Genomic DNA, 15,426 nt, shown 5'->3' with positions numbered 1-15,426 from the left:
TGCAGGGACCCAAGCACTTGGACCATTCTCTACTGCCTTCCTAGACCACAGCAGAGAGCTGGATCAGAAGTGGAGCAACTGGGACTTCAACCAGTGCCCATACAGGATGCCAGCACTGCAGGCAATGGCTTTACCCGCTATGCCTCAGCACTGGCCCCTCTTTTTCCATATTGCAGGGTTGGAGAACCTTCTTTCTGCAAAGAGCCATTGGGATATTTATAACATCATTCATGGGCCATACAAAGTTGTCAATTTAAAATTATCCTGCTACAGATTTACTGAATTTTGAGTCCTGTCTGTGGTTGCCTTGGCAGGGCCAGAACAATGACTTCATGGGCCTTATCCAGCCCATGGGCCGCACATTCTCCACCATTGCCATACTGGATTTTTATTCTGTGTAACACAGGAGTTACAGAAGACTTTTTATATAATCTAACATGAAGGACAGATGGGAGGAAGGTAAGACGAGGGCCTACAAGACTAACTAGGAGGCTTTTACAGAAACTCAGGCCTATGTGTCAGGTTTTATCACAGCAATAAACAGCCCAAAATCTTAATGGTTTACAACAACAAATATTCATCTCCTCCAAAACCTTGGTGGTTTGCAAGAAACATTTATTTCTTACTCAGAGTGGGTGGGTCAGCTGTGAGTAGTTTTATCTCAGTGGGGCTGGACTGAGCTAGGCTTGGCTTGGCTCTGGGGCAGATTCAGGTATGGTCCATGAATCTGTCATTTCAGGGCCCAAGAGGAAAGAACAATGACTTCTTGGGCAGCGTTCTTCTATTGGTGGATGGCAGGTGTGTACAGGGTGGTCAGAGTGGCCACAACCATGCAACGTCTCCAAAGACTGCTCAGTGTTGGCACACAAGCCCCTTTGCCCATACTCCACTCGCCAAACTTACATGGTCAAGTTCAATATCTATAGGCCGCAGTGGGATACTCCACCTAAAGGATGAGACAGGAGAGAGTGGATATTTACTGAAAATACTAACTCCATCTTCCACATGAGGCGAAAGTGTCTGAACACCTTACAGGGCAGACAGAGTAGGAACAGATAAGAGAGGGTTAGGGAGCAGAGCATGCCAGTTTGTGGGATCTCAGCTACTTGGGCAAGGCAGAGAGACTACCATGTTGGGAATCTAAACCAGAAGCCCTCATTCAGGGTAAAGCCTGATTAGAGCTGGGTTTTCAGTCTAAATTGGTCCACTAATTTGAAAATATTAGGCAAAGATGAAGAATTCAGGGGCAAAGTCTCTCAAAAGGAGACAATGAGAAAAAATGTGGAAATGAGTGGTAGACAGTGGGGTCAGTGATAGTCTTGCATTCACCCCAGTTCTTGAGACAATGAACCTCCTGGGAGCTCCCAAGAGCCAGACCCAGAACAAATAATAGACATAGGAGGAACGAGAAAACTCAGGTTCAACTTGGTTGTCTGCTCTACAAAGGTGGGTATGTACTGGTGTCCTTGGGCGTTAGAGGGAATAGAAGGAGAAAGAGCTTTTGAGAAAAGTTAAGCTCAGTTTGGCTCAGGTTTTAGATTTGCCATATCTATGTGGATTTGCCTGCTAGAGAGTTGAAAATCAAGTGATAGAGAACTTCTCTTTGGCTTTCATGTTCTTTTCACATCTGAAAATACCCTCTCTCTCCTCTGTCACTCTTGTGCGGTAACAGAACTTGACTCCCCAGACTCATTAAGGAGTTTAAACTCCCAAGTCTTATGTTAGTGGTTGATGAATTTAAGGTGAGTGATTTGCTTGAATCATGGCACCTGAGAGGTGGAGGGGGGATGGGGCGGGCAGGGTCTTTAAGTCAGCATGGGCTGACTTAACCAGGTGGTTATTCTCGAGAGAGGGTTCCCTATTTAAACCAAGTTGGGCCTCGATTCCCTCACTGCAGCCTGGCTTATTGTGAAACTGGTTTCTCTCCACACCCAGTCTGTCCCTGGCAGCCTCCACCAGATGCCAGAACAAGGGAGACACCAGATCTGGAACAGTGACCCTTCAAACTGTAAGCAAAAATTAATCTTTTCCTTCCCAAGACACTGCTCTTGGATGTCCTGGTTAAAGTAATTAAAAGCTGATAATGTGCTCGCCTACCCTAAGTCTTACCTTTCCTGAATGCTGTCCTTCCACTGTAGTCTGTCTTCTCTGAGCTGCCTGTATGTAGAGGTAGCAGGCTTCACCTAGCACTGATCTTTTGTGTCCAATACATGAACACATACATCTTAATTTTGCCTTCTAAAGTAAATGGTCAATTCCAGGACAATGAGATTTTCTAGGTTTTGGTGTCTCCTACAGAACTTAGCACAGTGCTAGAAAAATTTAAAAACTTAAAAACTAAAAAATGAAATGCATTGGATGATTTTCCGGCGATCAGCAGTCAATTAGTATCAGCAGAAGTAACAGATTGACAGCGCTGTAAATCCTGTTTTGAAAGGTTTTCCTATATACTCAGAGAATGCATCCTGTAAGCCATCTTTAAAATAGCACATTTACAAGCCTGACCTAGTTTGAACATTTAAGGTAATTCTTTAAACACTTATCTCCTGGAGTGTATCTTCGTGCTTGTGTCTAAGCTCCATAAACAATTCCTAAAAGTCTGACCTACATGCATATTGAGTGGTAGGAAAAAAAGGTAACCTGGTTTAAAAATTGGGCCACAAGAATCAAGAGTATTAAGAATTCACAAGTTGGATGTTCAATTATTTTGTGGTTTCTTTCCAAGCAGATGCTAAGCCAAAGAAACAAACCTGTCAAAACTGTAAAAAAAAAAAAAGGGGGGGGGTATTTTCTTGAAAGACTGGATGTGATTCTTTTCCACACTTTAAATCCAAGTTACTATGCATTTGGTACGAACAAAAGCAGGGGTGCCAAGACTAAAACATAAGCTCAGACTCATCCCACATTTTGCTTTGGTGGGAGGGCGAGAAGGCAGATCAGTGACTTCCACACCAGAGCTCTAAGACCAGCCGAGCAGAAACTCCCTCCCAGCTGCTCAATCCCAGTAGAGCAGAAATAAAAGATACAGTTGGGGCAGTTAACTTAAAGGGAATGATTTAAAATCTTTTAGTTTCCTTTTTTTTAAAAGGTAGGCTTTGAAAAACCTCATTTTGTGAGGTATTCAATGGGGACCTGGAAAACTGCTCTTAGCATTTTAACATAAATTAAAAATCATTTAAGCAGGCCTCTATTCAGCTCTTGCCAAGTGCACATTTATTTTTCTGGTCAAGAAGGCTCTGCTGTTACAAATGAAGGGGAAATGAAGGCATTCAAATTTGAGCATATCGGTATAAAAAAAAGAGAAGACGAAGAAGTGAATGTGGATGTTGGATGAAGTTGCGCTCATGCCCGCAATTCCATTTATCCGGGCAAGGATTTCACCCCCCACAAGGTGCTCTTCAAAACGTGCTGAAAATGTAGGTCACTGTGCAGAAGCTGGAGCTGCTGCAGGTGTTTCTTAAGAGCTCGTTAGCCCTCCAGAGGGCTATGAAAACAAAACAGCTCCAGACCTAATGAGAGTGCAGCAAGCAAGGTGATCAGTGGGAGGGGCCTGTTTCCACTGCACCTGTATTGAGAGAGGGGTGACCTCCCAAAAGCCTGGAAGCCCAGTTCCCTTTTGGATAAGCAACTGAAAGAGTGGGGAATGCAAAGCCGGGACATGGAGGGCAAAACATTACTTGCTAATTTTAAACACATGTAGCCCGCACATGGGCAAGTTGAGATTGGCAAAGGGTAAAACAAAATCCTGCTCAACTGCTTTCCGCAGTGACAGCTCTATTTGTTGATTTTTCCATTGGCACGCAGCTTTCTGGAGTCTCCATTTTCCTGATTCTGAAACAACAGAGGGCAGTCATCTCTCATGCTTGAATACAACACTTACCATCCGCTGTTTTCCTATAGAGAAGAGCATCCTTTGTGGGCCTGCAAACCATCAGTCTCAGGCCTACAGAGTAGAGGAATTTATATATCCACAGTCTGGTGAAGTCAAAGACCACAGACTACACCTCTTCCTTTCCTTCTTGGCCTCCTCCCTTTCCCAAGTACAGCCCAGGCAGCTGAATAGAATATGGCACCAGATGCTCTTCTCCACCCGTTTTCTCCTATTAATAGAAGAGGGCAGAGGAAAAACCCATGCATGTCAAGTCCACAGCTAACTAAGTTAAAGGTGGGCCCTCCGAATTCAGGAGTCTCTCCTATCAGTGGGAGGAAGGGGAGCGGGGGTGGAGTATCACGAGCTAGTGTTGTGGAACCTGAGAATTACAGGAAGAGGGAAGCTGCGTGGACTAGGAACAGGAAGGCAGAGTCTATCCTGTGATAGCTAACAGCTGAAAAGCTTCTCTCTCCCTGGGCTCAAGCTAGGACTGGTAGGAAATAAGATTTTGTGCATATATCTTGTCAGTGATGTACTTTTTACAGCAAAACTTGATTAAAAATGAGCTTTAAGAGGCTGGTGCTGTGGCATAGTGGTCTAAGCCTCTGCCTGCAATGCTGGCATCCCCTGTAGGTGCTGGTTCTAGTTCTGGCTGCTTCTCTTCTGATCCAGCTCTCTGCTATGGCCTGGGACAGCAGTAAAAGATGGCCCAAGTGCTTGGGCCTCTGCACCCACAAGGGAGACCTGGGAGAAGCGCCTAGCTCCTGGCTTTGGATCGTCTCAGCTCTGGCCACTACAGCCATTTGGGGAGTGAACCAGTGGATGAAAGCCTTTCATTCTGTCTCTCCCTATCTCTGTAACTCTACCCCTTAAATATAATCTTCTAAGAAACAAGCTTTGGGCCAGTGCGTGGCTCACTTGGCTAATCCTCCGCCTGTGGCGCTGGCACCCCAGGTTCTAGTCCCAGTTGGGGCACCAGATTCTTTCCCGGTTGCTCCTCTTCCAGTCCAGCTCTCTGCTGTGTCCCAGGAGTGCAGTGGAGGATGGCCTAGGTCCTTGGGCCCTGCACCCACATGGGAGACCAGAAGGAAGCACCTGGCTCCTAGCTTAGGATCGGCACAGCACGCCGGCTGCAACGTGCCAGCCATAGCTGCCACTTGGGGGGTGAACCAACGGAAAAAGGAAGACCTTTCTCTCTCTATCTCTCTCTCTCTAACGCTGCCTATCAAAAGCTTTGAGGGAGTAAGTTCCCTGTCTCTCCCCAGACTTCTGCTGAATCTTGCCCCAGTGGGTTGTAAGAGAACCTAACTCGCTATTCATGATCCTATTTTAAGTAATATAAACCACACTTCATTGAAGGGCTAAAATTGCATCCAATCTGAGCAGTCTTTGGAAGGTGGATACCATCTACATTCACCTCAATATTCAGCACCATACCTATCCAGGTCTATGGATGGCTTTCAATTGGTATCAACAAATCTATTGAATACACTTAGTCCAAAATCCTTTTTGTATTAAACAAGACAAAGGTAGCCAAGAGTTTCCTATTACAAGCTCTTTATATTTTTAAGATGTATTTATTGATCTACTTGAAAGGCAGAGCAACAAAGAAAGATCTATCTGCTGGTTCACTCCTCAGATGGCTGCAACAGCCAGGTCAGTGCCAGGCCAAAACCAGGAACCAGGAATTCCATCCAGGGCTACTACATGGATGGCAGTGACCCAGGTACTTGCAGCTATCCTTAGGTGCATTAGCAGGGAGCTAGATTAGAATTGGAGCAGCTAAGCCTCAAACCAGCCTTCTGATATGGGAGGCTGGTGTTGTGGTGCAGTGGGTTAAGCCACCATTTACAATGCTGGCCCTTACCTAGCTCTACTATAGTGAAAAGTCACAAGAAAAGCATAGGTATCACAATAATGCCAGAAAGCATAAGAAAGATCATGAGAGAAGTACAAACTGAAAGAATTTTAAAGAGGGGAAGAGCCTTTCTGGCGTCATCCATAACAGCTACACAAGAGAGAAGTCTTTGAATCGGCCCTGAAAGAGCAGTAGGATTTCATGGGCAGAACTGAAAAGGGCAAACAAGATGATGTGATGAGTAGAGAAGGAATAGTCTAGCAGTTGCCAGTACTGTTTAGCTGTGGAAGAGACTACGTAAGTTGAGGCTAACGGTAGATGGAATGTAGCATAGTTTTCTCAAGCTCCAAGTTATGAACATACTAAATATTTCCTACTCCTACTTGGTATGAAATCATGACTCTAGCCCGTATCTTGACTCTTGTCAAAATCGGGAAAATCTTACACGTGTGCTTTCATATTTGGTTTAGAATCTGGCAATAAGGAGCCGGCGCCGTGGCTCAATAGGCTAATCCTCCACCTTGCGGCGCCGGCACACCGGGTTCTAGTCCCGGTCGGGGCACCGGATTCTGTCCCGGTAGCCCCTCTTCCAGGCCAGCTCTCTGCTATGGCCAGGGAGTGCAGTGGAGGATGGCCCAGGTGCTTGGGCCCTGCACCCCATGGGAGACCAGGAAAAGCACCTGGATCCTGGCTCCTGTCATCGGATCAGCGCGGTGCGCCGGCTGCAGCGGCGGCCATTGGAGGGTGAACCAACGGCAAAGGAAGACCTTTCTCTCTCTGTCTCTCTCTCTCACTGTCCACTCTGCCTATCAAAAATAAAAAAAAAAAAAAAAAAGAATCTGGCAATAAGGTGTACTCTCATAGACTTTGAAAGGTAAAAGTGGGCCAGCGCCGCGGCTCACTAGGCTAATCCTCCACCTGCGGTGCTGGCACACCGGGTTCTAGTCCCGGTCGGGGCGCCGGATTCTGTCCCAGTTGCCCTCTTCCAGTCCAGCTCTCTGCTGTGGCCTGGGAAGGCAATGGAGGATGGCCCAGGTCCTTGGGCCCTGTACCCGCATGGGAGACCAGGAGGAAGCACCTGGCTCCTGGCTTCTGATTGGCACAGCTCGCTGGCCGTAGTGACCATTTTGGGGGAGGGAACCAATGGAAGGAAGACCTTTCTCTCTGTCTCTTTCTCTCTCACTAACTCTGCCTGTCCAAAAAAAAAAAAAAAAGTAAAAGTGGTGGAGACACCAGCTTTGTGTCGCAGGGCACAGCTGACAAGATGGGAAACCTGGAAAACCTTCCAGAAAAGGTAGTCCAGGTGTCTGAGGTCATATGGGGATATCTCCTCCAGGTGAAGGCTGAGTCACTGTACCTTTAACCTCCCGTGAAGCTGAAAGGGGCACAGCGTTGGTAGACTGTTTCGGAGGCAGAGCGTACGAATGCCATAATAGTGTGATGCTCCGATCTGTTTACCAAGTATATCAGTTACCCATCAACCCAAAGGTGCTGCAAAGCAAACTATACCAAAATGCACTGGCTTAAAGTGAATGTCATTTTTTTCCCATAAGCCTTTTACTTAAGGCATACAACCTTCACGTATTTCACAAATAAAACTTTAGGGAGATAGTGATTCTTCCCACCATATCTGTCCTCCCACCCACACTCCCACCCTTTTTCCTCCTCCATCTCCTATTCCCATTCTTATTTTTTACAAAGATCTATTTTCAATTAACTTCATATACATGAGATTAACTCTGTACAAAGTATAGTTCCTTCCACAAAAATGTATGGAAAAACAAAACTATTCTTCAACAGTAGAGACAAGGGCTGTTCAAAGTCCTCGCATCTCAAAGTGTCAGTTTCACTTCTCTGGATTACCTTTTAGGAGCTCCATTAGTTAACAACAACCAGGGACTGGCTAACTTTCACTAAGTTTTCACAGTGGCTGTACCAGTTTACATTCCCACCCATAACAGATTAGGGTATATTTTTTCCCCACATCCTCACCAGCATTTGTTTGTTGATTTCTGTATAAAAGCCATTCTAACTAGGGTGAGGTACAACCTGATCGTGGTTTTGATTTGCATTTCCCTGATGGCTAGTGATCCTGAGCATCTGTTCATGTGTCTGTTGGCTATATGGACTTCCTCTTTTGCAAAATATCTAAGTCCTTGGCCCACTTATTAACTGGGCTATTTTGTGGAGTTTCTTGTGCTCTTTATATATTCTTGATATTAATCCTGTATTAGTTGCATAATTTGCAAATAATTTCTCCCGTTCTGTCAGTTGCCTCTTCACTTTCCTGAGTGTTTTGCAGCATAGAAGCTCCTCAGTTTTATGTAATCCCATTTGTTGATTTGGGCTTCTGGGATCTTTCCCAAGAACTCTGCCTATGCCAGTGTCGTGCAGGGTTTCCCAAATGTTCTCTAATAATTTGATGGTATCAGGTCATAGGTTTAGGTCTTTGATCCATTTTGAGTGGATTTTTGTATAAGGTGGGATATAAGTAGGGATCTTGCTTCATACTTATGCATACAGAGATTCAGTTTTCCCAGCGCACCATTTGTTGAAAAGACTGTCCTTGCTCCAGGGATTTTTAGCTCTCTTGTCAAAAGTAAGTTGGCTGTAGATGTGTGGTCGATTTTCGAAGTTTCTATGCTGTTCCATTTGTTTTGGTACCAGTACCAGCTGTTTTGATTATAACTGCCCTATAGTATATCTTGAAATCTGGTATTGTGATGCCTCCAGCTTTTGTTTTTGTTGTATAAGATGCTTTAGCTATTCGGGGTCTCCTGTGTTTCCATATGAATTTCAGCATTTTTCCAGATCTGAGAAGAATGACCTTAATATTTTTATTGGTATTGCATTGAATCTGTAAATTGCTTTTGGTAGTTATGCTTTTGATGTTAGATTCTTCCAATCCATGAACATGGGAGTTTTTTCCTTTTTTGGTGTCTTCTATTTCGTTTTTTTAAAGATTTATTTATTTGAAAGTTACACAGACACACACACACACACACACAGAGGGAGGGAGGGAGGGAGGGGTCTTCCATCTGATGGTTCACTCCCCAAATGGCCGCAACGGCCGTAGCTGTGCCAATCCAAAGCCAGGAGCCAGGAGCTTCCTCCCAGTTTCCCACGTGGGTGCAGGGGCCCAAGGACTTGGGGCACCTTCTACTGTTTTCCCAGGCCATAGCAGAGAGCTGGATTGGAAGTAGAGCAGCCAGGACTTGAACTGGCACCCATATGGGATGTCAGCACTTCAGACCAGGGCTTTAACCCACTGTGCCACAGTGCCAGCCCCGTCTTCTATTTCTTTAGTGTTTTGTAATTCTCATTGTAGAGATCTTTGGTTAAATTTAACCAAAGTATTTGATTTTTTTTCCTTGTACCTATTGTGAATGGTATTGACCTTTTTAATTTTTATTTATTTATTTATTTATTTATTTAACAGGCAGAGTGGACAGTGAGAGAGAGAGACAGAGAGAAAGGTCTTCCTTTGCCGTTGGTTCACCCTCCAATGGCTGCTGCAGCCGGCGCACTGTGGCCGGCGCACCGCGCCTATATGAAGGCAGGAGCCAGGTGATTCTCCTGGTCTCCCATGGGGTGCAGGGCCCAAGCACTTGGGCCATCCTCCACTGCACTCCCTGGCCATAGCAGAGAGCTGGCCTGGAAGAGGGCAATCGGGATAGAATCCGGCACCCCGACTGGGACTAGAACCCAGTGTGCCTGCGCCGCAAGGTGGAGGATTAGCCTATTGAGCCATGGCGCCGGCTTAATGGTATTGATCTTAAAAGCTCTTTCTCAGCCATGGCATTGTCTGTGTATACAAAGGCTATTGATTTTTGTGTTTTTTATACCCTGCTACTTTACCAAACTTACTATGAGTTCCAACAGTCCTGGTGGAATATTTTGGTTCTTCTATATATAGAATCATGTCATCTGCAAATAGGGATAGTTTGACTTTCTTCTACCCAATTTGAATCCCTTTAATTTCCTTTTCTTGCCTAACGGCTTTGGCTAAAACTTCAAGGACTATGTTGAATAGCAATGGTGAGAGTGGGCTTCCATGTCTGGTTCTGGATCTTAGTGGGAAGCATTCCCCCATCAATAGGGTGATGGCTGTGGGTTTGTCATTAATTGCCTTGATTGTGTTGAGGAATATTCCTTCTATACCCAATTTATTTAAGGTTTTCATCATGAAAGGGTGTTGTATTTAATCAAATGCTTTCTCTGCATCTATTGAGATAATTGTGGTTTTCAGTTTGTTTTTTTTTTTAATGTGATGTATCACATTGCTTTGTGAATGTTGAGCTATCCTTATATATCGGGGATAAGTTGCATTTTGTCTGGGTGAAAGATCTTTCTGATGTGTTATTGTATTCAATTGGCTAGAACTTAGAGCATTTTTGCATCTATTTATCAGGGATATTGTTCTGTAGTTCTTTCTCTGTATTTTTCTGGTTTAGGAATTAAGGTTATGCTGGCTTCATAGAAGAAGTTTGGGATGATTCCCTTCCTTTGGATTGTTTTGAATAGCTTGAGAAGAATGGGAGTTAGTTCTTCAAATGTCTGTTAGAATTCAGCAGTGAAGCCATCAGCTCTGGGCTTTTCTTTATTGGGAGGGTCTTTATACTAATGAAATTTCCATCGTGGTTATGAGTCTGTTTGGATTTTCTATGTCTTAATGGCTCAATTTTGGTAGGTTTTATGTATCCAGGAAACTACCCATTTTTTCTAGATATCCTGACTTGTTGGCATATATTTCTGATTCTTTTTCCTGTGGTATCTGTTATATTCCTTTTTCACCTCTAATTTTATTGAATTGGGTCTTCTCTCTGCTTTTTTGGTTAGTTGGACCAATGGTATATCAATTTTTTTTTTTTCAAAAACCCAACTCTTCATTCATTTCGCTGATGTTTTGTATTTTGTTTCAACTTTGTTTACCCTCTAAATGATTTCTTTTCTACTAATTTTGGATTTGGTTTGTCATTGTCTTTCTAGGTTCTTGAGATACATTGATAGCTCATCTATTTGGTACCTTTCCAGTTTCTTGATGTAGGCACCAATTGCTATAAACTTTCCTGTTATCACTGCTTTTTCTGTATCCAATGAGTTTTATGATGTACTGTCATCTTCAGTTGTTTCCAGGAATTTTTTGATTTCTCCTATGACTTCTTGTATGACTCACTGTTCATTCAGGAGCATGTTGTTCAGTCTCTGTGTTTGCATAAATTCTAGAGATTCTTGTTGATTTCCAGCTTCATTCCATTGTGGTCAGAAGATTCATGGTATGAATTCAATTTTCTTGAACTTGCTGAAACTTGCTTTATGGGCTGACTTGTAGTCTATCCTAGAGAAGGTTTTTCATACTGGTGAGAAGAATGTGTATTCTGCAACTGTAGGATGGAAAGTGCTGTAGATAACTGTTAGACCCATTTGGTCTATAGTGTGTATTAACTGTTTCCTTGTTGATTGTCTGGTTTATCTGTCCATTGCTGAAAGTGGAGTATGGAAGTCCCCCATTGGAGTCTATGTCTCTCTTTAGATCCTTTAACATTTCTTTTACATAGCCAGGCACTCTGTAATTAGGTGCCCTGTTTATTATTGTCACATCTTCCTGTTGAATTGATCCTTTAATCGTTACATGGTCCCCTTCTTTGTATCTTTTAACAGTTTTTGTGTTAGTCTATTTTATCTTGATATTAGGACAGCTACACCCACTCCTTTTTGGTTTCTGTTAGCATGGAATAGCTTTTCTCATCCTTTCACTTTCAGTCTGGGTTCTTTATGTGTTTCTTGTAGGCAGAAAATAGATGGCTCTTTTTTGGGGGGAGGGGGCTTAACATGGTATCTTTTTTTAACTTTTATTTAATAAATATAAATTTCCAAAGTACAGCTTTTGGATTACAGTGGCTTTTTCCCCCCATAACCTCCCTCCCACCTGCAACCATCCCATCTCCCACTCCCTCTATTTAGTCCATTCATCCACTTTGCCTTTTAACTTGAGAGCTAAGGCCATTTACATTCAAGCTGACTATTGATAAGTAACAACTTTGCCCTGCCATTTTCCCATAAATATTCCTATTATTTACTTTAGATTTCCTTTGTACTTTTACTGGGAGATTTTCTGCCTTTACATTCTTTCATAGTGATGACCATATTTCAGCATTCCTGTATGTAGCACATATTTCAGCATGTTCTGTAAGGCTAGGTGGGTGGTTAAAAATTTCAATTCCTGTTATGGAAAGTCTTTATTTCACCTTCATTCATAAATGAGCTTTGAACAGGTACAGTATTCTGGATTGACAGTTTTTTTCCCTTAAAACTTGGAATATATCTCACCATTCTCTTCTAGTCTGTATGGTTTCTGATGAGAAGTCTGCTGTAAATTTAGTTGGAGATACTCTGAAAGTAATCTGGCGTCTGTTTCATACACATTTTAGAATATTTTATTTTACTCTTGAATGTTTGACTACAATGTGTTATTTTTGAAGATCTTTTACTGGTCATGTCTACTAGGAGTTCTATGTGCTTCCTGTACTTGGATGTCCCTTTCTCCATATTAGGGATGTTTTCTGTAATTATTTCACTAAAAATTTCAGTATCTTCAGGAACTCCTAAGACTTGTATGTTGGGTCATTTGATAGTATTCCATAAATATCCAATGATGTTTTATAATTTTTCTAATTCTTTTTTTTTTTTTTTTTTTGACAAGCAGAGTTAGAGAGACAGAGAAAGGTCTTCCTTTTTCCGTTGGTTTAACCCCAAAGTGGCTGCTATGGCCAGCGCATTGCGGCTGGCACGCTGCGTTGATCCGAAGCCAGGTGCTTCCTCCTGGTCTCCCATGTGGGTGCAGGAGCCCAAGCACTTGGGCCATCCTCCACTGCCTTCCCGGGCCACAGCAGAGAGCTGGACTGGAAGAGGAGCAACCGGGACAGGACCGGCGCCCCAACTGGGACTAGAACCCTGGGTGTAGTTGCCACAGGCAGATTAGCCTAGTGAGCCGTGGCGCCTGCCAATTTTTCTAATTCTTGTTTTTGATCAACTGTAAAGTTTCCAGAGATTATCTTCTAACTCAGATTCTTTCTTGTGCCTCACTGAGTCTATTAAGGCTTTCTACCACATTTTTTTATTTGAGCTATTGAATTCTTCATTTCCAATATTTCATTCTTATTTCTCTTCAAAATCTCAATTTCATGGGAAATTTTCATGTCATGTACAGATTTTAGTATGTTTTCTGATGACTTCTAAGTATTTCTATGATCAATTTTTAAAATTCTGTTCCTGGCATTTCTTCAATCTCTCATCTTCACATTCTAGTATTGAAGTGTTGTGTTCCTCTAGGGGCATCATGTTGTCTTTATTCTTGTTTCTTGAATTGCTGCATTTATTTTTAGGCATTTGTGGAGATACTTTTTTTTTTCCCCATGTGAGAATTTATCTTTGGTCTATGCTTCTGTGGCTTGGTGGAGTATCTGCTCACACACACAGAGGCACGTGCTGGGTGTGGCCAGGGAGCTCTGTTCAGTGCTCCAGGGTGAAGGGAGTGTCTCAGGGTGACACCCAAGTGGGCGTGGTAAATCTTTTCTTTTTCCTTAAATCAGAGGGGAGGTTTGATCAGCTCTGTTGGAGTAGGGAGTAGTCTCATGCTTGCTTCCGTTCCTTCATGGAGACCAATGCCTGGGTGCTAACCCAGTGGGTAAATATTCATCCATGCTGCCACAAGAACCACACAAATGATCCATGCAGTCCTCAGTGTGAGTATGGATCCCACACCAATGACCATCACCAGGGAATTGGAGACCTGAGCATGTAGAGCTGCCCACAGCAACTGTCCAGCCACACCATGCACCCTCCCACATAGCCAGTATTTTCACAATACCAGCACATAAGACTCCCTCAGTCACGAGCACCTAGCTTCCTATCAATTCCCCCAGCCAGACTCGGGCGTCTCCTCTTGACTGCTCAGTGGGGACACAAGCGGGCTCAGTGGTTATGTGTGTCCAAAATGGTGCATGCCCTCCCAGCTAGTTGCAGGATGCCAATGCTTGGTGGTAAGGGAGAGAGAAATGTGCCTTTCTTTGTCTCCTCTAGGTTGGCAGGTACACTGTCCCCCACAGGGCCCCAAGCCAGATTTGCATCAGGCTCTTCTTGCAGTTTTATCACCAGTGCCTTGGGCTACTGCCATCTGGTCTTACCTCACTCTCCAAAGTTGGAGAGCTGAGGCTCTTGGCTGCTGAGGTCCTGAGTTGTTTGCATCCACACCCTCCACGTAGATCCACAGTGTCCCTCTAGTTTGCGTGGCATTTCCTCTGCAGTTTTCTCCCTAACTCTTCACTGAGATTGTACTCTCTTCATTTTTTTTTCTTAACTATATTCCTCTAGACTAGAGCAGCGAGCTCCCTCTCTATTCTTCCATATTAGAATCTCAGTGAATGTCGTATCATTGCTTGTGAGTCAACTGGGGACTTGAATTCTAGGATGGCATCAGCTGGGAACACTTGCCTCACAGCCACCACAAGATTTCACATCTTCCAGCAGAATTCAGAAGAGGAAACAGAAATATATATGCACCCTTTCCAACCTATTCTTGAGTCAAATTATCTTTTATGCTATGGACCACAGCAAGTCAAAGCAGAAAAGCACCACAAAGTTACAGGTCAAAGTAAATGGGCACAAGGAGCCCATTAGTGTCAACCATTATCTACCAAACAGTAAATCTTACTTTTCATGTTTTTATGTATTTGTATATTTGAGATAGAGATCATTTACCTGATGAGTCACTCCCCAAATGTTCACAACAGCTGGGATTAGGCAAGGCCAAAGCCAGGAGCCCAGAACTCCATCCAGGTCTTCCATGTAGGTGGCAGGGATCCAAGAATTTGAGACATCACATGCTGCCTCCCAGGGTGTGTGAGCAGGAAGCTGGCTAGATGGAGAACTAGGACTTGAGTCCAGGGTCTTAAGCTGCAAGCAGAGGTTTAAGTGCTATGCTAAGTGCCCCATCTAACTACTAGAACTATTACTGCTATCTCTTAAGGTCTGCATTGGCAGGAAGCTGGAGTCAGCAATCAAAATTGAGAATCAACCCCAGGTTGCCTGATGGGGGATGGAAGCATCTTAATTACTAAGCTAAACACCCACCTCTTTCTCTAGCTTTGAGTTGATATTTTTTGTTTGATATCTTGAGTTTACTTATTCTCAGTCTTTTTTTTTCTAATCCCCCATAGAAATGCAGGTTTTGCTCTGTACTTGCATAACTGGTAGATTTTATAAGTGTATCAATGTAATTTATGTCAATATCAATATCCATCTGAATTCTATGTATAATTTTTCTGACATTCGTAGTAATACTTTTTTGTGTATGTTTTTTCTAGTAAGTCCTTCTAGCTCTTTAAAAGAACGACTAAGATATTATATAATTTTCATAATGATACAGATGGGATAAGACTTATTTCTACAATATGAGCACTACTGTTTAATATTTTGATAATGTTTGCATTTTTTCAACTATACTTTGCATTTACACCTGAGCTGTTGAATTTGGATTCCTGTCACCAACGGGAAAGATTTAGATTGCTTCTTGGCCCTTGTGAGAATCTGGGGAGTAAACCAGCAGATAGGAACTCTATCTCTCTGCCTCTTTCAAATTTAGAAAATTAAAAGATAGAATAGTTGGAGAGGGAGAAAAACTGAATATGCCTAAATT

General features: G+C 43.2%; 1 long non-coding RNA gene across 2 annotated transcripts in view; it reads left to right on the top strand.

Moving 5' to 3' along the window:
• The first annotated feature begins 1,836 nt into the window (after positions 1-1,836).
• Positions 1,837-15,426, top strand: part of LOC149125006 (uncharacterized) — a 58,407-nt gene continuing 44,817 nt past the window's right edge. For both annotated transcript variants that reach the window (XR_016211905.1, XR_016211906.1), the window contains exon 1: positions 1,837-2,008. This is a non-coding gene — a long non-coding RNA (uncharacterized LOC149125006). The remainder of the gene's footprint in view (positions 2,009-15,426) is intronic.

This window comes from Oryctolagus cuniculus, chromosome 8, assembly GCF_051225735.1.
Source record: "Oryctolagus cuniculus isolate XC-2025 breed Fujian yellow rabbit chromosome 8, ASM5122573v1, whole genome shotgun sequence".
Taxonomy (NCBI): domain Eukaryota; kingdom Metazoa; phylum Chordata; class Mammalia; order Lagomorpha; family Leporidae; genus Oryctolagus; species Oryctolagus cuniculus.
This window is presented reverse-complemented; position numbering and strand designations above follow the sequence as displayed.